At 38.8% G+C, this 27,304-nt stretch overlaps 1 long non-coding RNA gene across 1 annotated transcript; it reads left to right on the plus strand.

Moving 5' to 3' along the window:
- Positions 1–47: 47 nt before the first annotated feature.
- On the plus strand, positions 48–13,355 carry LOC308193566. The gene is made up of 3 exons (XR_013949777.1): positions 48–1,036; positions 6,870–7,001; positions 13,147–13,355. It is a non-coding gene; the product is annotated as an uncharacterized lncRNA (long non-coding RNA).
- Positions 13,356–27,304: the final 13,949 nt, after the last annotated feature.

The following is a 27,304-nucleotide window of genomic DNA, read 5'->3' on the forward strand; positions in this document are numbered from 1 at the left end:
CGTGCCCCGGGGCCCAGAGCGAGGCCCGGGCCCGCTGGGGGCCCCGACCCGGGGGGTGGCCGGCGGGGAGCGGGGGGCGGTGGGGTCCGTGCACCCCCTGTGTGCCCGCACCCTGTGGCGGTTCGCTCGCAACGCCTGGGTGGGCGGCTGCCCTGCGGGTGGAAAGGGGGAAGTTCTCCGTCGTGTGTGGACTGTGCCTCGTGTGGGGCATCAGCCCGGTCACATACAGCTCCAGCGTGCGCTGATGTGGCGTTGGTTCGTTCCTAGGTACCTGCCAAGAGACCCGCTTAAAATGTTCTCCCCTTCCAGCCAGTCAGGGCGTGCTACAACATCGCAGTAGGACAGGCGAAGTATTCATATCCACTCACGTGCAATTAAAAAGTACTGAACCAGAGAAACATAGGAAATCTGCCCCGTTTTAAAGCATCTTCTAAAGGTGTGTGCTGAAGTGTTACACCAAACCCTTGTCCTACGCTTTTGTGTTTCTTCTGTCATAAATATTAATAAATCTAAATTACAATCATTCAACACGAAGTTGAGGGTTGACTGGTTTGTGCAATCCGTGCTGCTCACCATCGAGTCGCTGCAACAAAGGAGCAGGTGTGTCCTGTGCTGTCCGTCCGTACCATGTTTTTTGGCTACAGGTAAGGCGTACGTCCACAAATGTGCCCTGGAAAATACCAGTACCACAGCGATGGATGCTTTGGAGGTTCCAATTCCCTGTTAACTTCATTATGAATATTATTTCAAGTACCTGCTGCCTTCAGAGAGAGATTTCATGGCCTTGGGGTCTGTCTGGCACCACACGCGGTCGGTGGCCAAAGATCAGCTGCTTGCCAGAAGCCCCCTCCCCTGCAGCGACGACACGGCTGGGCCGGCAGGCTGGGTTTTCCCCTGGTGCACACTGCTCGGGCACCAGCCGCCTGCACCAGGCCTCGTGCCAGCACCTGCGACAGTGCCCTGACACCAGGACTGCCACACGACGCCTGCTGACGGATCCCCAGCGACAAGACTGGTCACCAGCACCTGCAAAAGGGTGTGTAAAGTCTGGGGTACTCAATTTTCATATTCCAAATGAATTTTGGGGGGTGAAAAGATCCCTCTGTTCTCAAGCTCTGCATACATTTGCTTTATTGTCCGCCCGTGCTTTTTCTTTCACCTTGCATCTAAAAGCAGCGTCAGAAATCACACCATGCCCTGTAACGTTGGGCGGGGGTTCGAAGCAGCCGAGAGCCCAGTGATGGAGCCGTCTCGGGCCACTCCTCGGGGCTGGCCTTGGGGCTTCTGCACCCAGCGCCCTGCTGTGAGCTCACAGGATGCTCCCGGGGTTTTCAAGATTGTATTAGAAATAGCGTGTTTCTTTTTTATGCCATCGAAGCTGTAGCTGAAAATATTCTTGGATAATTTGATCATCTTTTCCCCTTTGTCTCTTGTATTAGCTATTGCATTTGTTTAAGGGCTTCCCGGTGGGGACTGCACAAAATGCAGCTCAGATGATCTCAGGCTGAGGCGGATAATAACACATAGACCATACGGGGGGAGGGAGGGAGGGGGAAGGGAAGGAGGGAGGATCCCAAACGGTAAATCACAGTATGATTACATCAGGGTCAAAAAGTACACAGCTTTGTATCTACCATAACCTCATTAATTTCTGAGGCTGTGGCAAAAATCATCTATGGATATAATGCAGAACGTATTTTAGAAAACTGTTGGTGTTTTTTAAGATTCAACACAAGCTGAGATCAGCTTGGCTTTGAATTTGCTGTGTTTTTAAACACGTATCAATACTTTATAAATCAAGACCCGGCTGCCTAGTACAATTCTGTACCATAAATATATTTAACCTTGAGTCATGCAAAATGAGCCTTTAAAGCAAGCATGTACACGCTAAAATCAATGATCCTAGAAAACACTCATTGGATAATGTCTTGTATAAAGAAATAAGTGTCAAGAGAGTCAAGGAACTGTTTAGGGAAGCCTAAAGTAGGGGAATAAATTTTGCTTTCACAGTGGTAAACAGTACCTTTTACAAATAATAATAATAATACATTGACTTTAACAAGATCTTTGGCTGAGCAGAGATCAGAGATTCAAGCCTTCATAGTACAGCTCCTGGCATAATATGGGTCTTCACAACATATTCTTAAAAAGGCACAGATGTCAAAATTAATTAGAAGAATATTCTTTAACCTCGAAAATATTACTGAATTATTTTTCTCGAGGTGTCTATGGGAATAAGAAGCAAATCTGGTGCCAGAAGTTGCCCATCTCTTAATTACTCGGTTTATTTCTCCGCTTGCTGACCAGCATAGGACTTAACTGCCATATGGGACTCCCCTGGGGGATCAAGACTCAGTCACCATGACCATGCCAGCCCTCGCAGAGAACACTGCTGCAAGGAAGGTAGGGAAGTACAGTGGACAGCCAGATAAGCTGATGCTCAACATGCACTTCTCGTTACACGCTGAGAACCACTGAATTTGCAGCCTAGTCTTTGCTGATGCCGATTCTGCTTCCTTGTCCTCCTGCACTTTTCGTGCCTGTGTTCACACCACTGCTGTCCATGGAGTCTGTGCAGTCAGCCTCAGGGTGCTTTGTGGCTCTCTACTTGCAGCTAAGACCCAAACAAGCTCAGCAGGAAATCAGCTCGGTTATCTCGGTTAAGCACTCCTTGAAGGTATCCTTGAAGGACCTTCTTGGGCAGCACCACTTCCTCATCTGTAGTGTCATTCATCACATTGGATCAGGTCGCCTAGTTTCATTCAGAAGTTCAGATGATTAACATGGTCTTTTAATTTTTCCTGCTTCCCTTTTGCTCCACAGGGACACCAGAACCTCATTGCTATAATAGTTAGGAACTTCTAATTTTAAGCCTCAATACTTTATACCCATTTGTCTTTCGTGACAATACTGGCCTTGACTTCAGCTGGCTCACCAGTCTCAGATATCTTAAGATCTTTATAAAGCCCCCTCTGTACTTTTCCTTTTGCAAAGCTAAACTTGTCCTCTCCTAGCCTTGCTTTCTAACATTGTCCCTCCGTTTTTCCATTTATCCAAGCTGCCTTTTGTGTATCCTCTCTATTTTAAATTAAGCCTCCTTCAGTATGGGTGAAATTACATACCTCTGTTAGATGAAGTACTAAATATGACCAGTTAGAAAGAGCTCAGAAGAGGTGGGAGTGCCCCCTGAACAGTAAACTGATGTTTTGTTTTGTTTTGTTTCCTGTTTTCACATTGCTGGCTAACAGTTACCCTCTGGCCAAATTGTACCAGCAAGGATTTCTTTTGCTTTATCTGTTTCCAGGTGATAACCCCCATCTCATGGCAGAAATTCCTGTATTTAGCTCCTGCAGGCATTATACCACTTTCCCTTACCGTATTTCCCACTTTATGTCCTACTCTGACCTTATGGTTACTCTTTTTTTTTTTTTCAAGCGATCACCAGACACTTGTCAGTCAGCAGTGGCAATGCCTCTGAACATCGCCTCACCGACAGCCCTAGCTGGCACTTCCCTCCCTTTGGCCAAGGGTGAACAGCTGCTGCTCTCCGAGGAATTTCACCAGCAGTATCCATCTAGCCCCATGGTTTGTCAGCACAACACACCTCATTGTCCCCCGTTTGGCCCATGCCTTACTGTATTGACATTATTTTACTAATCCTCATCCTCTTCAGCTTAGTGAACAATTCCCTGTGTGTCACCATGCCAAAAGCTTTACTGAACTCCAAAGAGATCAGATCTTCAGAGTTATCCTTGTCAATAAAAGTATTTATCTTCTCCAAAAAAAGGGATCAAGTCAGTCTGGCACAATCCACCAGTGCTGCATTTTATCTGATTTTCCGTGGTATAAATCAGTGCAAACCATGCACCCCTCCATAAATCCAGGTGATTCTCGTAGTGTGAGCAAAACCAAAATTGCATTATTGGCTGATGACCATGGCCATCACTAAGGCCAACCACTAAGCACACGTGAAAAGAAACAAGACACAATATGTGGAGTTTTCTAATTTTTAATACATCTAGAAAATACACTTTCATTCACATTTCACAAGTTTCAGAGGATGTCGAATGCGGATGCCAGTGGTTCACAATTTTCCAAAGTGATAGATCATTTCAAGCAACATTGACTATAATATCTGACAGTTTGTATGTGAGAAAAACACATGCAAGTAGAAAAGTGTGTTTAGGTGGAGGCTTGTATACATAAAACTGGCCTAGTCATGACTGAAATTCAAGTTCCAGGCTTATTATTTGACAACATAATAATCTGATTTTTGTAATGCTTTGATTTCAGTTAATTAATCCTTTCAACGCCTTTGTAAGGTCAATATCATTATTCCCAAATTTTGAAATGGATGTAGTAATAATGGCAGAGCTAACAATGAGGCGTACACAAGTGAAGGTGTCTTTCCCAGCATAATACAACAAAGTCATAAATACACAGCCATTCTCCTCTGCTGCCCGTTAATGCCCAGCAGAAGTACAAATTGAGTCTACAGTCTTTGTAGCAGCAGCTCTTCCCTTTTAAAACCAGTTTTCCCATTGCTCCTTCTCAGTGTTGTGATTGCCTGTGTTCTTTCACTTTTTTGGTTTGTATTTAGCTTCTGTCTCTTGCTCTGATGAGGGAGCAGGCTCCTAAGGGTCCCCAAGAGAGGGTGTCTGGGCAGGACACACAGCGCAGGACAGACAAGGGCAAACCATGAGGGGAGAGACCCCAGACTCTGGAGGGGGTGATGGGGCTGCAGAGCTGGAAGGGTGGAAACCTGCGGCAGCCCACGGGCCCCCAGACTGCACAAGGGTTGGTGGCCTCGGCCAGGAATGGGCTGTGTCACCTACACAGGACTGCCGTGGGGGCTGGCCCTGCATGGAGCCCAGCCACCAGCAGGCAGGATCCCGTGTTTCCATTCTGATGTGGTTTTATTTTTCCCTGTTTGTTTTTTATATGGCCGTTTTATACTACTCTTTTCTTGAACTACAGAAATTCTGCCGAGGTGACCTTTTCTTCATGATGAGACCAATATCCCTGTAGTGGCCTTAACTCCTGTCCATAATTGTTGTTCACAGTCAAGAAACAAGGGGAAAAAAAAGTAGAGGGAAGAGGAAAGGTATTCTAGCTGTTTTGCACAGCAACTAGAAGCATTTGCAGTTATCATGAAGGAAAATTTTACATTCAAAATAGTCAGAAACTGGAAAAACATTGTGGTAGATGCACTTTTGAATGGGACATTTTTTCATATTCTCTCAGGGAATAAGATCCAGAATGTTTTCAGGACTTATAAGTATTTTAAGTTAGGAAAGTGGTAGTTTTACTAGGGGGAAAAAAGATTTTGATAGTTGATATTTTTCTTGAAGACATAATGGAACCTTTAAAATTTTAGCAGCTATTAGAATTATTTTAACATCTAGGCAATTTTTCAGAGTTACTAAAATATGTAATGAGGCATATATATATATCAAACCCCCTGGACTGCACAAAACAATGATGCATGCAAAATAAAGAAGGCAAGTTTAACGAGGTATGAAGACTCTCAGTGCCAACACAGAAGTTCGAAAAGTAGATCAGCATTGGAGTCTCAAATCATCTACTGTTGCAAAGTGAGTATGCACAGGCTACTTAGAAAATTAATGATACACTCAAAGCTGATAGAGGCACGCTGTTCCCAAGCAGAACACTTCTTTTTAGCAAGTAGTCCCATCAAGGCACTTCTCTGTTAGTCAGATTATAAAAGGTACAGGTCTGATGCATCATTACACAGTTACAGTGTACTTAAACATTCCTGGTTAATACAGAATGAGAGCTATTTAATCCTACTGCAGAATAAAAAAATACAGAGTTAAAAAAATAGAATGTCACTGTAGTAAAAGACAGATCAGTAACTCTGTTATGACTCAGTAGCTCACGATAAATTATTTAAACCACTTGTGCTCAAGAATGACCTTTCAGCCAGTGCAAGACAAGAAAAATATTTTCCTTTTTTAACCTCCACAATTCAAATCACAGTCCTTCCTTCAGAATCAGGTGACCAAGACTGGGGAACTTGATCATTAATCTTTGGCTTTGAATTACTGAAGGGCTATCAATCAGACATAAATGGTGACACAGTAATGTCCAAGTTGTGAGAGTGCTTGGCAGAAATCAGAGGCAGATTATGTTGCTCAGCAAAAATTTCTTAACGTTTAAGACCAAATACTTTAAACTCATAAAAATCTTTCAGATTACCTAGGTTGGTAAGGTTCAGTTCTTGAGGCTCATATTTTAATTGATTCTAAGTTATAAAAATAAACATTTTATTTGTCAATACATTAAATTAATTTTTCCCAAGTTGAGCCTGTTTTTCACACAATGGTAATTGGTGAATGATCTCCCCATCATTATCTCAACCCATGAGCTTTTCATTTTATTTTTCCCCCTGTCTTGTTGAGGAGGGGGAGTGAGAGAGCAACTAGGTAGGCATCAGTTGGCTGGCCAACGTCAACCCACTGCATCTCTGTAGGTGAATTGGTATGTGCTGCTGTGAAATCTATGTGGACAGCCACCTATGGTGTTGCCTGTATACTATATGGGGAAAAGCCTGCACATATACGACCTTATTTTATGCTGTTTTGGAAAACACCTTGAAAGAATGAAGTTTAGAAGTTCTGGTGGACCAGAAGTAATTTTTTTTTAATAGTATGAGTAGAGAAAATACCTATTCGCCTATCCTTAACAGCTCCATGCCTCAGTTACTTGTTCTTCTTGAACCAACATGAATTTCATTTTTTAAAGATTCAAATAAATTAAATTGTGTTTCTGCTATGTTGAGTTAAGATTTTTTTTTGAGAGATAGCTTTCTCACTAATGGAAATTGATTGAGTCCAGTTCTTTTACAGAGAACACACTGAGGAAATTCTGCAGTGGAGTATCAAATGAGCTGGAAAAGGTGATTGCAACATTGCAACAGAGAGAAATCAGCACTTTGCCAATTCATGCAACTCCTGAGAAACTTCACCTTTAAGATGCAGGTAATATATCTGGATGATTGGCCTGGAACTTTTCAAAGAGTATGTGTTTGCTAATCCTTGCTATATTAAATAATTCGCTTTCCATTCTTTTTGCTAAAAAACAAACAAAAAAACACTAGCAAATTGTTCTGAGTGTAGTGACTCAGAAATTGGGAGGAGGAGAAAAGGCTGTGGAGGAATCAGTTTGGAAGATGTACCAAAGTATTTATATTCATAGCTGGTCTATGGGTAGGTGGCTGCAGTATTAGTCTGGATTTCCACACTTCTGCAGTGTTCTGTAATAATATCAGATTAGTTACCAAAATATGGAAACCCTTCACATAAGCACCTAGAACACAGTACATGAAACTATTTCAATATAATGAAAATGTAACTCATGTCCCGAGTCTAAAGGTTGACATGCACAGATCTTGAAGGCTATATAATTTCAACAATAAATAATACTGGCTTCTTAGCACTTGTATTCACCTTCCATTTGCATGCCATGAGAATGGTGAGTGCTGGTGCTGGATTCTGAAGAGAGCCCAAGTCTGAGAAGCTTCTGTGAATGCTACCAGTTTTGAACAGATGAGAATCTGAGAGTGACAGTGAGGATGGGAAAATGAAAAATGGAAAAATTCAAACTGGTTTTAGCCCATGTGCCCGTGAGTTGGGTAGGGGAAAAGCTGCTTGTATATACTTCCAAAGGCTGAGGCCAAACGTGGCAAAACTCAGAAAATATTAATTTGCCATTAACATTAATTTCCTGCCCATCTCAGTCTGCAACCCAGTCCCCAGTTTGCAGGCGAGATGCAGGCAGACATCCCACTCTGTGGGGGCTGACTCCTTCTCTCCCCACAGGCTACTGGGCTTGCCGTGTCCTGCCCAGGAGCACACGAGACTGAGGAGGACTGGAGCTGTATGGTATGCTGTCACAGAACACCAGCTGTTTGTGATTCAAGAAATGTTGTAAAACATCTTGGGGAGCCTATGACTAACACCGTTTCAGTAATGATCCAGAAACAGGCAATAGAGCAGGAGTAAATTAGCAGCCACCCAGCAGCACCGAAGTGAAATGGGAAGAGCCTGTGTTCAAAACCCCACGCCTTCCCCAAGCCACACAATTCTCATTCGTCACTCACTGCAGAAAAGCAGGCACTTAACTGTTTGGTTCTGCAAGTGCAAAGGCAAAGCCAGGCAAGGCTTTTCATATGCTTTGTAACACCAGCTGTCCTAGTGTCCTTTTACAGCTAATTAAAAACACATGATTTTCCAATTCACTCAATACAGGAAAAAGTGTATTTCTGTGCTGTACCACTCAATAGAGCACATCATGCTGCAGACTAGAAAGCAATAAGTACAGTCCTGCTGAGATTTGAAAAAATTTAAGCATTAGGGCAATAATGGTTGGCCTGCATCATCAGAAGTCTTAAATTCTCACAGAAGTCCCTGTAGGTATACTCAGGTGCATCTCTACATCAAAACCATTGCAGTTCAGCAATAAAGGAAAAGGATTTGGCTGCTTCCCTAAGACCCTCACATTCTGTTGGAAAAAATCTAGAGGGAAAGTTCAGTCTGCATGGCTGAAGCTGTTTCCCAGTGCCCCTGCAAAATGCTCGCTTCTGTGCTGGGGCTGCCAGGAGAAGCACTGGTTCGCTTGACCTTTTCTTTTTTTTTTTTCCCATGGGTTCCTGGGTTGTAATAAATTAATATTTGTGCTCTATTTTGAGAGCCCTGAATAAAAATTGCAGCATGAACAGCTTATAAGTGCTGAAGTCCCACTCTTCTGAATTTGCAGTATAATTAATTTTATGGGAATTATACAATCAAAAGGTTCACAGATCAAGAGTTTTTTTAAACAGCTTTCAATATGAAGCTAATTATCTGCTTCAGAGTAGTAGATTTTTCATAATTTCCTATGTTCATATTAATATCCATATGCAGAAGTCATGCCCATAAAATAGTATGTTATTCTGAGGCATTCCAGCGGATGACATTATATTTTAATTAGTTAGGATAATTGCGTGAGAAACTCATACATATAAAAATGTTTTTTTTACACTAAATCAGAAGAGATTCGAGTAGAGGGTGTGGCATAGCTTATATCATAAAAGCAAATGAAGCCAGTCTTTTCTCCTAATTTTTCTCTTTTAGTTTGCTCTTCATGTTATGATTATGACTGATCCTAACATCCACCACACTGTACAATTTGATTTTGCTCATGGTCACTGCCTTTCAAAATTGTTCGCATGACTCTTCTAGAGACAATTATTGTCAAGGTAAAGCACCTACAAGAGTAGAGAGTTGAGAGATACAGATTTTGCCCCCCCCCCCCCCTTTTTCTTTTTTAATTTCTGAGCATATGAAAAGTTCAAGCAAATGGCTATGCTGACACTGGCATGAATCTGTTACATACTGGTGTTAAACATGAATCACACTAATAAATGGAGGATTTTATTGTGTATATCGTGTAAATATTTGATCTTGTTGTTGTGTGAAGCCAAGGCCTAAAATGTACACATTTATGCTGATAAGCATGCATATGTCTTATAGAGATCAGGGTCAGTTAAAGAGTAGGAAATGAACTACTACAAAATCACATGTTGTTAGACAGTGACTGCTAGATATGGGATGCTAATATAAAATAACAAAATAGGTTGTAATATTAACTGCTCTGGTTAACTTCCTTCTGTGTTGTGTTCAAAATTTTTATAAAAGGGAAGACATTGACCCTTTCAGATGCATTAGATGAAGCCCTCAGGAAAGCAAAGCCAGGATCTTGTAGTAGCAGAAGTAATGAAATTTTACAGTTTGTAGAAACATTTTTTTTTTCCAGAACTGCCTACCTTGCAGCTGTTAGCTGTGCCACTGCAGTATTATGGCTCTAAGTATAAATACAAACATTACCACTTAGTGTGATACAGTCTTATCTTTTGGCACAGCAAGACTATTGTGCATTCACTTGAGTGAAAAATGGCTGGAAAACCTCTGACTTCACAGCACATCCAAAGAGGTTCTGTCAGTGCAAGTTACACTGTGCTCACACACCCAAATCAATAGGAGTCAATAGGTTAGTGCCACACGCTGAACACTGTGTGGTTCCATAGGGCTATGGAAGTATGTCTGGAAAACTGTAAGCCCGATGGTGATCAAGGTGCAAATACCATAGAAAACATAAAGGAAGCAGCTACAAAAGGATGAGCCTATGAAGGGCAGCCTTTTTATATCAAGAGCTCCCTGAGCAGGCACTGAGAGCAGGCTGCACTTTCAGCGTTTGTTCCTGCTGTACAGCTGCTACTGCCCTATCGTTTAATGTTAATTCATTTAGTCAGCCTATAGATGCTAAATGGCATATGGTTGTACAAAAAATAGTATAAAATATCCTTCAGAGAGAAAGCAAAATAAGTAAAAGCTTAGCAAATGTGAGAAACCACTATAGGCAACGTGTTTGACTTCATTTTACTTATGGGAATAGGAAATTATGTGGTAGGGAAACAATAAACATGAAAGGTTTCAGAAGTAGGAAATGAGCCAGAATAGAAGACACAAAGGTAATTTAAGGATCTTATCTTTATATATATATGTATATACATATATATATATTAAAAACAGGGTGGGTTTTTTGTTGTTTGTTTGTTTTTTACTCTCAAAAGTTTAATTTTATGTTAGAAGCAACAACATGTTTATTCCTATATGATGTTTCACTCACCTTGAAACGATGTTCACACAGAGGTTTCCTATCTAGACATACCCCCAAAAACGATGAAATGTAACCTCTGAACTTAGGTAAGGTGTTTGTTTTTTTTTTTTTCTTCACACATTAGTCACAATTTTATATTCTTTGAAGGAAAATTCTAGATTTACATGTAAAAACTTTTTACACATATTTGCTTTCTTATCTGTGATTTGCATACTCACACATTTTGTAAATTGCCTATATCATGTCTTTCTCTATTATGATGTTCTTTAGTTAGTATATTATATTTTTAAGTCATATAGTCATTATATTATTTTTAAGTCATATAGTCAAATCATATGTCCAGCTCACATTTGACAATACACACCATACTATAAAAGCAGAGATTTCTCCTAATTTATTGGGAAAATTCTCCTAATTTATTGGGAAAATACTCTTGTATTTTGCTCCTGGCTTGTATCCCAGGACCCAGCAAAAGCCATATTGCCCTTGTAAATTGTTTTAAAATGAGTCCATATTTGTCTAATGGGGGACAAAGACTGCATCATAAAGTAGTTCTTTACATATTTTTCAGTAACACTACTTTAGAGACTCTAAGTGAAATGAAAGAGAAGTATTGGTATTGATGGACTGAATTTTAGGAGTAAGCTGTACACTCAGAACAGAAATAAAAGCTCAGAATGGTTATTGTTAGTGCTTGCCTTCAAATTAAAAACTTTGTAATATACCAAAATGGATAGATAGGTAGAATGACAGATATCAGAAAAAGGAAGAAAAGAAGAAAGGAAGAAAGGAAGAAGGGAAGAAAGGAAGAAAGGCAGGCCTGAGTTCGGCTTTGAAAAAAATAATGCAGTTTTTCATGTCTTTGAAACATACTAAAGCATTGTTACCAGCACAAGAGCTGGTGCGTCTGGGTATTCACATGTTGTTGCTCGGTCCCACTGATGCTGGACATGGCCCAGGGAAGCGGAGCTGGAGCATGCTTCTTGGTTAGCAAGCAGCCAAGCAAATTCAGAGATGTCATGGGAGCATTTAACGTCCTTGGACAACCATTAGCTGACTATCTGCAAGCAGATACGAGGAAAACCTCCAGACAACTCTTTCTATGGACATCAGTTTACAACTCATAAAGAAGGCATTGAGTGTTGCAAGAAGATATTCTGTTTTGCTAACAGGTTAACATGCATTATGGAGAGCTGCTATTGAAAACCCAGTATCATCCATCTGAGGGCTAGACTCATCATGCTGAAAATTTCTTATGTCTTCAAATCATAGAAAATAATTAGGGTATCCAATTGCATATATACAGAAGTCATTCTTTTCTCTTTTAAATAATGCCTTCTTCTAAAAGGTCTATTTTTTTTCTATTATATAATTGATAACTTAAAAGATAAATACTATATATAACTGTAATAATAATATAAAATTTTATCTGAATTATGCCAAGCCTTAATCTGTTGTGCAGAGACATGGCTAGTTCTGAAAAAGTCAAGATGGTGCAGAAAAAGTTTAACTGAGGGATTATCAATCTCTAGAAGGGAGGGAAGGTAGGTAAAGGAAGGATCATTCATTTTGTTTGCATATCACAGAATAAGGAGCTCGTGGTCTTTTTGTCATGTAGAATATTTAAAGTAGGAACCTTGGTAAGAGACATACCATATCTTTGGCAGGGATAATTGGTGGTATCACAGGTGCTTGATTGGGCTGGTGTCATTTCAATAATTGCTTTAAATGTTTGTAATCCAGTAATTAAAGGAAAAAATTGATTACAAACAAACAAACAAAAAATATTTAAGAAGCTATCAGAACAAACCTGTGCTATTTCTAGTAAGTATAATTGCTCTAGATGAGTTAATTTACAGAGTTTACATACAGCTATTAAAGATTTATCTTTGAATGATTTAATCTTTCTTCACTGCTTTGTATTTTCTTCTGTTTATATCTCCCCAAAGCAAGTGCAAAATATTAAATCAGAAAAGAGTCAATTCCGGTCCACTTACCAGACCATGACTACACAAGGCGGTCAGGAAACAAGTTTGCTGTCATCTAGGATTTTCTCTACAGGGAAAAGGTGTAGCTGTGTCCATGGAGTAAGAGTTCATCTAGGCTGGATCCAGTAGAAGCAATAGCTAGCATAATGAGACAGCAAGAGAAATTACTTTAGAGGTGTTATAAACTACTGTCCGTGTTTTATTTATGTACCAAGGGTGTTAGAGCAGACTGAGAACTGGGAGGACGCCTTATCTGTCTTATCTTTCTCAAGAACCAACCTAAGACTCAGTTAAGCTGAGAAATTATTAAAGCAACTGCGATTTTGGCTCAATCAAAGTCAAACCTGTGGACCAGCTGTTTGAGAACTACAGCTGTCCTCAGGAAGGATGTGATAAAAAAGTCCCGCATCATAATAAAAGTCACGCATAAAATTAAACTAACTCATGATTATTTTCTTTTCTTTCCATTTTCTGAGAGGCCCACATGGAAGTTAGAAAGGAAAGAAAACAAGGACTCAACTTTGAAGGGGAAACAAACCTGCAAAGAAAATGAGAAGTTAGAAACATTTCTTTGCCTTCCTGAGGAAATGAAGAAGTAAGAAAGGCATTTCAGGGAGAATCTTTGGAGATCCCATAAGCCATGTGTTGAACAAAGCCAACTCTATGCACCAGCCTTCAGTGTCCCCTCCTTACTCGTCCTATGACCATGACATCTTAGCCAGTTTTATGGTCTGTATGGTAAAGGACTTCATCTCAGGCTCTGGATATCTCCTAAATCTGTAAGAAGCTGTCTGTAAGAAGACACCAAAGATTGTTGTGCCTTGTAAATATTTTGTTCCAAGGTATGTCACTATAAGGTAGTAAAAGCTGTGTGAGAAGGAGCCATGAGAAGCCTTGCTCAGCACTATCACTTAAGCTCAGACCTTCCCTGGCTCCCTGCCCAAGCAGCTCTGTAGCTATCCTTGTGCCCGGCTGGGCAACTGGTGAATCCAGGCCAGCTCACTTGACTCACCAGCCTCACCCCAGTCCTGCTGGTCCCACAGACTGGTGGTGGCCCTGGCTGCCAGCCCAGGGCCTGCCGGCCTTGTCTGGCTCCTGTGGGACTGCAGCCTTTGCTGGTGAGGGCATGGCCCCACTTGCCTCCCTCCCTCCACATCACCTGGTTGTGAACCCACAACTCTCGTTTCATGTTATGTCAGTGGACAAGCATTTAATAATGTTGCTGGTTGGCCAAATTTGCTCTAAGTTTTTTTAGTAAAATTTGGTTTTGATGGCAAAATGGTGTTTTGACAAACGTTTTTGCAGAAGGTGTTTGCAGACCTTGAAAATATTTCATACCTGATGGGAAATGTAAATAAAGAATTCCATCAGAATTTTTTTTTTTTTTAAGTTTTCAGTATTTCTTTACTTAAAATGCTTGGTGATTCAGTGTTCCTTTGTTTCCAATGGGAAAAAAATATCAGTGGAATCTTCTTTTGTTTAATGGGCATTTTGTGCAAGGGAAAGAGCACACTATTTTGCCAAACCAGAGAAACCAGAGAAGTCAAGAGACTAATTCAAGGTCATGTTGCAAGTAAAGGGCAGAACTGAGAATAAATCTCCTACCTATAGTTTATTTCTTTAAATATAAGCTCTTGACCCCTGGTACTCTGAAATCTTTCCTTCTGTCTTTGTGCTGTTCTTTAACTTCAACTCCTCTTCTGTAACCATCAAACATACTCTGCTCCCAGTCTTCTGTTAACTCAGATAATTTATCTCCACCATTTGCCAAAGGCTATAGTATAATTTTCATAGTAAGCGTCTTCCCTGGCCATTTTTGCTGAAGAAATGCTGCCTTATATCTTTTGCTGTATCCTGTATTAAATCATATTAAAATACTAAAATCATACAATCATTTATTTCTCTCCATGTTTTAGATGCTCTTCAGGATCTGCATTCTGTGTCTGTACTGGAACATACAAAGGCTTGCTTGTTCTACTGAGGATAGGGAAGTTTTACTTGAAGATATTATTTTCTGAAATCTGAGCGTGACAAAATAAACTTCCTTGTATTACTACTACTGTGGAAGAATGTAATTCATTGTAAATATGAAGTTGAGTGCATCTGAGTATTTGAAGTCACAAAATCCTGTATCTCTCTCCATATGCTTAAACAGGGCTTAATGTATGCTTGCAGCCATTTATCATTAATGCTAGTCTTTTTTTTATTAGTAAGTTGCATTAATCATAGTAGAGCTCCTTGTATTTGATGTGAAAGCGACGAGTCCTGGGAATGTGAACACTATAGTGTCCTGTGGCAGCAAGCAGTTAGTATTTTGGCATTCATGGATATAAAGCTGCCAATATCACTCACCTGATATCACTAAGGCAGCAATAATACAATAAAGCAATAAAGAAGAGGGAAAAAAAGTTGTTAATGTTTGTTTTGCTGGCATGAAAGCAAAGAAAGTTGAACAGGGGGAGGCCAGGTGGTTACTCACAGGTAACGCAGCAGGCAGGGCAAACGGCTTGACCCTGGCACCGCCGTGTCAGAGCCCTTCCCTGCAGAGGCACATGCACGCTGTCAGGTCCCATTGCAAAACCAGGGCCCCAGTCTAACATGCCACAAATGTTAGGCAAAGGCAGGATTTGCAACAGCTTGTCTGACATGCCTGTGTTAGAATATAAACCAGGGGAGAACAGAGAAAGAGGACTAAGTTGATATAATCTACACCTGGACATGAGTGAGAGGAGGAAAAGGGAAGTCATGCACAGAAAAAGTGAGACTCTCATCCCAAACATCAGCCAGCACGCCTCACTAGGATGACACAAAAGCTTTCAAAAGTGAATTAGCTTCATTTTAAAAGCAAACAGAAAAGCTGAAATCTTCCTGGTGTAACAATAACTTCATAAACAGGTTTGTTAACAAATCGGGGCATTGTTCAAGTGAAGAATATTTCTTCTTTAGAAGACATCCCATTAGCAGTGTATATCTCAAACAACTACAGATGGCAATATAACTGAGATTTCAGATTTTTTTGTGTTTTATGCAGTGACAAGCAAATCCTTTTTATAAGAAGTAATGGAAATAAATGGTTAAAAAAAAATCAGGACAAGATGCTTAAATTAATCTCTCTGATTTGGCTCTGATAAAATAAGGATTTAAATCTAGGTCTCCTGATGCCCAAAAAGAAGCAAGCTGCAGATTTTTCTTGGTTTTAATTCTTTTATTTTTTTCCTGGTGCAAAATAGGATCCCTCTTGCAAGTTCAGATGCTTTTAAAACACAATGCTCTGGGTCTTCCAGATACACAGGAACCAATAGGAACAGCAGTTATTGAATTTTTCCCTTTGCAGCTCTATGGCTTGCTAAGAGTAGGTAAAAATTGAGTGAAAAGGAAATCTATCGGGGACTGGATCGATAAATTGCTTTTCATACAAAGGGTAACCTAATTCACGCTGAGAGAGTGCCTGTGCTCAGACAGAGCGTCTGTTGCACAGCCAGGCATGGCCTAGCAGATTATGCTTGTTGCACAGATTTTGTTGGCGAGTGCACTACGGTTACATGAGGTGTGGAGCTGTTCTCCACACAGGTGCACACACACAGGCACACGCGTATACACGTGTATTATATACATTATATGCAGACCACATATGAAGTTAGCGTATACCAGTGCTGCGACTGCCCTCTACCAGCTCCGCAGGTATATAGGGCGATAGGGAGGTGGTCCCAGTCTTACCGCGCTCTCTGAAACCCAGGAGCTAGGAAATTTATACCTGTATTCCAGCAGGTACCCATCATCTGACACAGTCAGAAAGGCAATGCTTTCCTTATCTTTTGTAGAGCATAGAAATAACACAGAAAATTCACTTCTATTCTTCTTCTTCTGAATAAATATTTTGAATGCTGTGAAAAACCACAATTTAATAAGTTGTAGCTTTCCTTAGTAACAATGCAGGAGTCACATCTGCCTGCTAAAAAGAAAAAAAAAATACTAAGGAGAAACAGGGAAAAACAAGCAAACAAAAACAACAGGCAAAGTCACAGCTGAGGTGGAGAGTGATACAGGTCCAGTGTAGACACGCACATCACCTAGACAGGCTTTCAGGCTGGGGGCAGGCTATCTGGGTTTGGGATTTTGAAGCATCATCTTTCCAGGTAAATGCGTCTTGAATATATCTGTCAGAAAAATATCAACAGGTATGATGCCAATTTTGCATTTCAAGGAACAGAGGTATTGTGTGATTTTTTGTGAACTCACGATAGGTGTGATCATATGGATAAATATTAGCTTGTTGTGTAGTTATTTTCTCCCTGATTGCACAATGACTTTCAAATGCAATGGTTTTGATGGTAGCACTTACATTAGCATAAGTGATGTCCCAGAATGCAGTACCAAAGAGGTTATGTCCTGGGCTTTTTGAATTTCAGTACTCCAACCTCACTGCATTTTTTTTTTTCCCCTGTATAAATAAATAAATAAATGTCTTCTACACTGTAGTTCTTACTACACTCAGATGCATTATCATTTAGAAGAAGCGTTTTTAATTATAACTTGGAGACCTATAAGGTTCTGTTGTGGTTTAAAGATTGTATGAGGAAGAACCCCCCCACACCTACCACCAGAAGCTGAATAGTCCTGTACCTTGCTTCTTAACTCTCTTCATTGTGGTTTTCCATTGTGCCTCATCGATCTAGTCTGCAGTAAAACCTCATAGACAGATAGAATTTAAAACTACATTTGATAGAAAAAAAGGTGAGTATACATGAAAGAAAGTCTCTTGCTGCATGTAAAATGTTTGGTTCAGCTGCCAGGATGCTTTGGAAATATGCACTTATACAAGATGCTAGAACTAAATTCAGTAAATGTCCATCTGTATATTAGTCTTAAGAGCATTGTAATACAATTAAAGAGAGCACATAAAACAATCTTCTGTATTCACACACACTAGTCAAACTTTAGACTGTATGAATACCGTATAGCAATGGAAGTTGTGACAATGAGAGCAACAGTAGGTGTGGGAGAAGAGGGGTGCAGATTTTCTGTTTAGTGGAAGAAGGTACTGCACGTTTTCCTCTACACAACTAAAGTCAGCTGAATATTTCAAAAGAATTTCCAATGATTAATTTTCATAGCAATATATCAAAGGGGAAGCCTGCTGTTCTGTAAAAATAGCAAACAATGACAAAACCAGAACGCTGCAACTTTACCAGCTCAAGAGCCTGGCTACATTTTGATGGGAGAGCAGAAGTCTATGGCTGGCCTAGTGCAGGATCCCTCTGACCCTGCCCCAGCTGAAGGGCAGCAGGATGGAGCCATGAGGCAAAGGCTGCTTATTTTTAGCCAATGCACTTGCTGGCCAGAAAGGTGACTCTATCCATCGGCTGGCAAGAATCCTGTTTCCTACATATATCCCTAAAAATTATGTAATCAGAAATATTGGCTTTTTTTTAAAAAAAGGAATCTTACAAATCTCTAAACTTCCCATCAGCAAATTTAATTTAACAAAACTTGAATTCAATCAGAAAAGGAAGATTATCAGTAATACATTCATATTTTTGGTTGCTTCATCTCAAGTGCAAAAATGTCTCAGTAGTTACTGGCTGTGGTGTTAGTAGGCATAAAATTTCATAAATCAATTGCTTTAGTAATAGCGCTGTTACTATTGCTATAAAAACATGAAATTTTAATAAATATAAATCTGAATATAATATTCAGTTATGGAGGCAAATAAATTTCTAACTACCACTAATATTCTTAATACTTGCATAACAGAACCAGCCCACGTTTTTCAGTAATGAGCTGAGGTGTACTATTTGCAAGAGGTGTTTTTCTTTGGTGGAGTCTTACTAACTTTCCTAAATGATAAACAGAAATTATGCAAGCTTTGATTAGACCTATTGGCTTTTTAAAGGAACTATTAAAAATAAATTATGCACAAGACTGAGTAGCTTCATAAAAGTAGTTAGTCTTGTTCAAAGAAAATATTTACTGAAATATGAAATTCTATATGTTGCTGGAAATATTCCCACATAAACTTATTTGTTGTAGCTCATCCTCAATCCACGCTATTAGCATAGCCATATATTTCTGACAATTATCTAGGGAATATCTGAATTTATTTTCACAGCTGAGTAAAGAAGAAGCACTTCCCTGGTAACTGTTGCAGAATTAAGTCCATAGTTATCATATTATATTGATATATTATTAGTCAAAGAGTACTTACAGTAACAGCTCCCAGAATAACTGTTTTCTAAAACTCAAGTGACTTTTCTGTTTCTGACATCTTGAATAAAAGCAGCTAAGCTAGTTAGCTAGATAAACACATGACAAATGAGTGTACAGCCTATGGCTTTTGTATGTTCTGCAGCTCTGCTACCCTGACATTACCGAAAATTTGCTTCAGTTGATTATTATGCAAGTATGCTGGAATAATGTAGCTCTGTCTCATAAAATGATTACCCTGGATTTAACCACACTGCTTTCATTAAGGTCAAAGGAAATGATGACTTACATTTCTAATAAGACTTAGAACAGGAGACTGTGTCTCTAGCCTGGAAAATTTTCAAATGATATTAAGACTTATTCTATTCTACCTGAGAAGAAATATTTTTCTTTTTTGAAAAAAAGGTTTCACAACAGGGAGCTTTCAGCCTGCTCCCCTATTTGTCAGGAGCCAACAAGCAATACCATTTCCCTACTAGAAAGATCACTCCTGAAGTTTGGGTTACATGTGCTTACATATTAATGTCTGAGCCCATTGTTTCTCCAGTTGCGCACTCTCAATATGAAATAATAAAATGAAATAATGTTTGCCCTGACAGAACATTCAGCTGCTTCCCTAGTGTACACAATATTAATTAACTGAGACCAGGGTCAAATTTAGTGTTTATTGTGTTGTATAAGGAAACTGTACATTTGCCCACAGAAACCTGTTCACTGTAATTTCTGAGATGGTAGTGAATCAGGTTGCTATAGTGAGGGAGGAAAGAACTCATCCTATTTCAGTTTTAAAAACTCCAGTTGTAATATTTTTATCAGTTTGCTATTCTGTGAAGGAAAAGCAAAAACTCAAAGAAATTAGAAAGGTAGAAAACTCTGTCCTAGATACAAAAAAAAGCTATGGGTTCATGGATGCTCATCCTCAACAGAGCTATATTTAGATATAAATTACCCTTTCTCCAGATTGTTAAGTGAATTTACTCTCTCTGGAAGTCTCTTTCATTTAATTTGTTCTTCATGATTATATTCATTAATCTACAGGAAATCTGTCACGTGTATTTTTCAAATGCATTGTCTTTATACTTGAGGTAACTGTTGAATCCTGAAATTAGCAGTCAAGGTACCCTTTTCCATGCTCTTAAAGTGCAGCCGTGTTCCAAGAAGTGAGGGTGGAAACGCCGTTGTGCATTCCACTACCATTTTCATTTTGAGAACTGCAGATAAAATTAGTGTTGCGTTTACAACGAGAAAATAGCTTTCATCCTGAACCTCATGATCAGCAGCCCCCAGATGAATACTGATATCAGGCAGGCCTCGTGCTGGTCTCCTGATCTCCATCTCCAACTTCTGTGATGAGACCCTGGAGCAAGACCTGATGCAGCAGCTGGGGTGCAGCCCAGACCCTGATATTCTTGCTCCCATCTTTTCTACACTGTACTGAACCAAAACCCTCTCCTGCTAGGTAACTGATGTTTCATGGACCAATTCTGGGCACTTCGTCTTCTAAGCAGAGAGCAAATAAATTTACAGGGACACTTTCAGAATAAATCAATTTAAAATTATGGCTTTTCATTCACTTATGTTGTAGTTTTGGAGTGAAATTTAATGTGCTTAGGACTGGAAAAGTGAGTCAAAAATGGCATAAAGTGGGATCCGTTTTGTGCTTCACATTTGTTGCTTGTGCAGGAGTTAGGCTTCCCAATACTTTTTGCAGGCTACCTCATTTTGAAGATACAGAAAGTTGAAACAGAGCAGTGAAATAAACACTGCAAGATTCGCAGGAAAGCAATAGATGTATGTCAATAAAGACGACTAGTCAGGACTCAGCCCTGCCTGCGTGGTGCAGGGGGCAGGCTGAGCTGTGCATGCACTGCATAGGGCTGCTCATGCAGGGAATCCTATGGGTGGGAGAAGAGCTCTTGCAAATCCAAGTGGTTTGGGTGCAGAACTTATTCCTGTGAAACAAATTGGATTCTGTTCTCAATCAAATCTGGAAGTTTGTTTAGTAAGAGTATATCATATCAAGCTTGAACATGTTCAAAACTTTTGATGAGTCCTGTATGATACTTTCTTTTACAAAGCAAAGAGTCATTATTATATGAATTAAAACTGGATAACAGAAAAAATAGTATAATCATTTCATGCAAATGTATTTATTGATCTCCTCAGATTGGTGATTTTCAGTAACCCTAAAGATGATCTGTAGAACATACAAAGTCTTTATCAGTTATAAATTACACAATATTAAATTACACACGCACACAAAAAAAATAGTAAAATGCTATATGTTGCTGAGGACAAAGCAATTATACAGGTTTATCAGAAGGAAATGCCTTTTCACATATCTAAATACAAAATCAGACATTAGGAGCCAAACATGTAAATTCCCACTGCAGCGTTGTAATTAAAAAAGGTGAACACGGACAGACCTTGGATGTTTGAGCTGAGGATTTCCAAGGAAGGACAGGGACGTGACAGTCATATGTTGTAATGGGGAGACTGCAGTGGGCAGACGTGTCTGAATCTATCCGCGCTTTGGAAAAGGATGCTGAAAGATTAAAAAAGTTTGGGAAAGAGCTCCAAACTTGATTTGAGGTCTAGGGAGAATTAAGAGACTCAGGGTAGTTAATTAGTCTAACATGTGATGTGATCATGGCCTTCGAAATACCTCTGTGGAGAGAAGACTTCCTATAATGACTTCTTTAATTTAGTAAAATAAGGATAATGAAATCCAATGCCTGGAAATTGAATTTAGACAAATTCAGAGTAGAAATTATATGCAATTTAGTAACAAGAGTAAAAAACACGGTACCAATTTACCTAGGAAAATACAGAATTCTCTATTCTTTAAACCTTTCTAACCAAAACGTAGTCTGTCTAAAAGATACAGTGTATCTTAAATGGAATGTATAAGATTATTAGGGATCTTCTCTTGTCCCTGTTATGCAGACTAAATGGTGTTCTGCAATAAAAAACACTAACACTGGCAGAAGAAAATCCTAGACACTCATCTTGTCATTTAGGCTATAATTGCCCTTGTATATGTGGGTGGACAAGAGGAGGTTGTACACACTCTTGAATGTATTAATCTGGGTTCATATATATCAGTTGCATATCAAACACCAAGTATGAGAAATACTGAGATATTCCTTTTTATTATTATTATTATTGTTGTTGTTGTTGTTATTTTAGTTGTTGTTATTTTGCCTTTATATATTAAAAAAAAGAATCAGCTACAAAGAGGTGGATTGTGATCATTAGCGTACACCCACAGGCACAGAGCTTGACAGAATCCCATATGGTGAGCTGTTTTCATTTTATTTATTTTTTGCAAAGTTGGGTGTATTGTACTGGTTTATTTCAAGAATGTAAAAGAAAGTAATTTTGGTGCTTAAATTTCTGTGACTTTTTTTGGTTTTTCTTGTTGTTTTTAATACAAGAGCCTGCTAAAATGTGGGTAAGTGAATAAGTGAATACAGGAATTTAACCTGCCCTGGACTGAAAGAATAAGTAATTGAAATTATCTACAAAAAGCTACTGCTTGGGATTTGCAGTGTATGTGTGTATGTGAGAAGTAGTTCAGGCACAAGAGGCAGAAGCAGCCAATTAAGCACTGCCACCAGTAGACAGGAGTCAGTGATACCCAGTAAGTCAGCAAGAAACATCATGAAAATTAATTTTCTTCCAAGAAAGTATTGCCTGTGTATTTCTGAATCCTTGAGGTATAACTGTTTCTATAAAACACTGGTTCATAGGAGATATTCTTTCTGTAGATATGCATATGTATATTTCTCTATTTGTTGGATGCTGTAGTGCCCAGTGTACAGATACCTGATTCCCGAAGCAGGTCATTCACTTCCAGTGTGATGCTAAACTCGGATTCTAAAATTCTCTCCTCAGTTAAGTGAGGCAATACCCAGAGTTGTCCATAAAGGACATTGAACCCCTCAGCCTCAGGGATTCATGGAGGCACCGATGCCAGTAGGCACCCACAGACAGGACTCCTGCTCCAAGAGCTGCAGTCGTAAGGGATGGGGCAATGACTCCAAACCTGCAGCAACCTGGAAGACGTTTGCTGGAGGAAGAGCAATTACTGTATTTCTATTTATTTATTTATTTATTTTAATGCCAGAACACAAAACATTAGTGCAAGATGCTAGGGACTGAAGTTTGGATACTTAGATAATTTCTTCATGTGCAAGATGTAGATAAGATTCAGACATTTTTAAAATTAATAGCAAATTAGTTCAGATTGCAATTTTGAACACATCTATCTGAATTTTACTTGCAAGTTGTGCTACATATGTCTTTTTCTTAGCTCTTACCTTCAACTTTATGCAAGTGACATCTTTAGCAATGTTTAACTCCACAGAATTGGCCACTGAGTTTTCAGACAAATTTTGAGTAGACATCAGGTTATAACAAATGATGGTCAGTTGTATGGCATCAGAAGGATTTATATGCAAAACAGAAAAAAAAAAAAAAGAAAGAAAAAAAGAAAAGGACATGTGGTAGATCTGCAGCATATCTGATTATCTTTCCTTACCAAAATAGGCTCCTCTTAGGATTAGTATTGTGTATTGAATTTAACATTTGAAGAGTTTGGTCTGTATAATACGTAGTAAATCCATGGTGTTGCTTTTGGACTTTTTCTTCACCTAAAATATGTAAATCGAAATCCTTATTAAATTCTATTGTGGAAAAGGAATTTCTTCTGATTTGCCTTGGAGTTTAATCAGACATACCCCAAATCAACTCTGAAAAAAAAAAATCCTCTCTTAAATGTACTTTTTTTTTTTTTGAGATCAACAGAAATCTTATTATCAAGAGTGGCAGAATGACTGATCATGACCTTTCAAAATTAGTTCAAATCTTGATCAACTTCATTATCTGGACAATTTTTTCATTTAAAGGCAGCTTCACTAGGTATTAGCTGTAATATTTTCAGATGTTGCTTTATCAGATAATTACATCATCCATATAAAAGGATGGCCGATTCCTTTTGTTACATTCTGGAAGTATCAAAGAAAAGAAGAGAGAGAGACAGAGAAAGAGATGGTCTTCAAATAGACCATTCTTTTAAAACTTTTATTATTTTAATAGTCTAAAAGACAAATTTTTACTTTTATGATAAAGTCATGATATTTCAAGAAAGATGTCTTTTGTTAGCCCAACACTCTCTTTTAACTTCATCCTTCACTTATTTATAGATCATCATGCCTTTGCCATCCCACTCTCCTCAGACATCTGTTAACCAGGACATATACATTTAGAAATTTTTCTCGTTTCACTCCATCTTTTCATTTTTCCCAGTTGGCCAATACTTTTCACAAACAAGCACACAGAAGTAAGCACAAGAGCAGATCTCAAAAACTCATGAAGGAGGGAAATTAAAACTACTTTGCAACAGAGCAATGGGATCTGCTTCTAAAAAAAATAGGAACTCTGAAAAGGTGGTTTCACTGGGGTTTTGGAGAGGTTCCTCCTGTGCCTTGTGTTTCAGGGTTTGCTGTGATCTCAGATCCCAGTCTCTGAATGCAGGACCTCAGCAGCTCAGGATAATAGGGAACAGGCACTTGGTGAGTAGGTCTAAAGATCTCTTAGATCTTTATCTGCCTGCTAGGTCAGAGAACTGCTTGTTTCCTTTCTAACTTCTGTAGAAATTGAAATCCATAAAATATTTACATTGTACCAAACGAGAATTGGGTGAAAAAAATAGTTGTTGGCTGGCTTTCTGTCCACTTTTGTTTTACGATTTACTGTCTGTGGAGTTTTCCAGGAACTGTGGGATATTGTGGAGAACTGAGACAATTGTAACATCTCACCGTGACCTGCGAGCTGTCATTAGTTGCCAGAAGTCTATGGCCCCAGCTATCTTTTAGTGTCCCTCAACTCCATTCCAGCACTCATTTTATGTGTTATGTATCAGCTGCAGTAGGAACTGACTTGCCTGCCTGAATCAAAAGACATAGCACAGAAATAACATAAAATGCTATTACTAGACCTTGTCCAATAGCCTCCTATGATGACAAAGTAGGAACAAAAAGGGCTATGGATGAGTCCATGAAGTTAGACCAACTGTGTAATAGGATTTGCATTTTTTTCTCTAATATTCATTTTGGAGAAAGAGTATTAGGTAATTATAATTACAAGTGCTCTTATGGTCAATATTTGACTGAAGAAAACAATTAGTTCTTCCAGCAAGAGCAAGAAAATATTAAAAATGAGTAACAGTGAGTAGTTTTTTATTATTATTTTTATTTAAATTAACACAACTTTAAAACATCTTATATATTTAAAGACAACACCTGATTGCCACCAACAGATTTGAAAGGAATAAATGCATATGGCAATGTCCTTATCTTTTAACAGTAAGCAACAGTGAATTTAGTAGTTTGTCCAGACAGAGAATCAGAGTTCCTAACTTTAATTAAAGTTATAACAGCTTCAAATTCAGAATCCATCACTTCCATTATTTTGATCTGACAGGTACTATAATGTAGTTATTATTTTTGCCCTAGATATGCAGCACATCTGTCAAAATAATAGTCTAAACTGAAATTAGAGTTTTCATGTTGCAATGGATGAAATTACCCTGACAAAATCATTATGTGAGCATATTTTTTATTTTTTTTTTCAGAGTCAGTGTGCATACATGCTCTCTCCAAAGAGAGAAAGCAGATATCATATGGACTATGAATTTTCCATCTGAAAACCAGCCCTTCCCTCTTAAAATAGCTGAGGAAAAGCTGTGTAACCTTGAGTACTGCTTATCTGTAGGTGTATAGCAAAAGTCATCACACCTATACTTCATGAGTCTGGTAGCAGATGTTATACACACTGTCATGTATAAGACATACTACTTCTCTGGAGAATGTAGTAATCATTATACACAGAAGGAAGACCCACATCAGTTTGCATGTTGAACAGCTTCCATTGGCCAATAGAAAACACTGATGAGCAGAGTGTGACAGAAATACTGCTTTTGTTTAGAGTAGAAATAGCTTTAGAGAGCTTTTCAAAGCTTGGGATCCTAAATTCTGCTGACTCTTTTCAATATCATCAGTACACAAAATTGTGGTCCTAGTGCAGGGTTAACCAAGAGCAAAGGTATAGAAGTGAAAGACAAGCTGCCTGTGTTGTTGGTTCATTGCAATCCATCTAACTGTATTAATTAATTTAAAAAAAAAAAAAAAGCAAGCTTTTGCAAAATTTTGGTGGGTAGCAGGTGTTGCATAATATGAAAACTTTGAATAGTCTGTTATTATTTATTTTAACATATTCTATGTTCTTCCTGCTCCCTAATCATTATTCATTTATCTATCTATCTATCTATTTATTTATTTATTTTAATGACAAATGACATTGGGAACTCTCCATCCAGAAACGCGTGATCACAGTGAACACCTATCTGTCTATATTTTAGCATTTTTGGAAATGTTTTGATCTTTTAGCTACAGAGAGTGTTTCATACTTTGTCACAATTTTCATCGAGGTAGGGGAAAATTGTCAGCTGTTATGTAGAAAGACATTATCACATCTCATTTCAGCTTTTGAAGACACAACAAGTGCTTCATTTTCTCACTTCTCAAATTTGAAGTGAGAATGCTGTATTGATACAGCTCATGTGCCAGGAGGGGATCAAAGCAAGAGAAACATAAAAATCCAGAGCAGTGTTTCTCAATGCTAGAAGTTAGCATCCAGGTGCCTGCCAAGGAGACATGGCTAGCTTAGACACTTCCACCAGTAGTTCTTTCCTATTCCAAATCCCTTTGATGGAGAGGAGCTGGCAAGTGATGAGGCACCCAGTTATACCGGTCTTATTGCCAGGGCTTAGGGGCCAGATTCATTAGATGAAGTCTACGTGTTGGATAGCTGGAGGTGGTCACCCCTACAGGGGCTAACCTTCAGACACAGCAGGACACAGGGCTGAAGCCTGAGAGTAAAAGAATTACTCTGAGTTTATTCCAGTGTAAGAAGAGAAAACCCTTGGAAAATTCCTCACTTATTCAGATGTGTTTTTTATAGTATTCAGAAGATCAAAGTTAAAACTCTGGACTGATGTGGGATCAGAGAATTTCAAGCAAGACAGGCTGTATTTTCCACTTTCCAAAACACACTCTTAATAAGTTGTATAGTGGGAGTAAACTCATTACTTATTCTTTATCCCAGAGGGAACAATTAAGAGATGAATTTTTGCAGAAATCATGGAATTACAATGTCTTCTGAAGTTCTTTTGGAGACAACAAAGAAATTACTATGTTTTCTAAGGAGAATAATGAAATTAAGAATAGTAAATAAAATTAATAATTACTATAATATTAACTTATTTTATAAAAATAATATATACAATAGAATATATATAATGATAATTTTAGTAATTACTTAATATTTCCTCTATGCAAGCTCATTAAATTGGGTATCTGGCAGCTCTA

The sequence above is a fragment of the Anser brachyrhynchus genome (genome assembly GCF_964034855.1).
Source record: "Anser brachyrhynchus genome assembly, chromosome: 3".
Taxonomy (NCBI): domain Eukaryota; kingdom Metazoa; phylum Chordata; class Aves; order Anseriformes; family Anatidae; genus Anser; species Anser brachyrhynchus.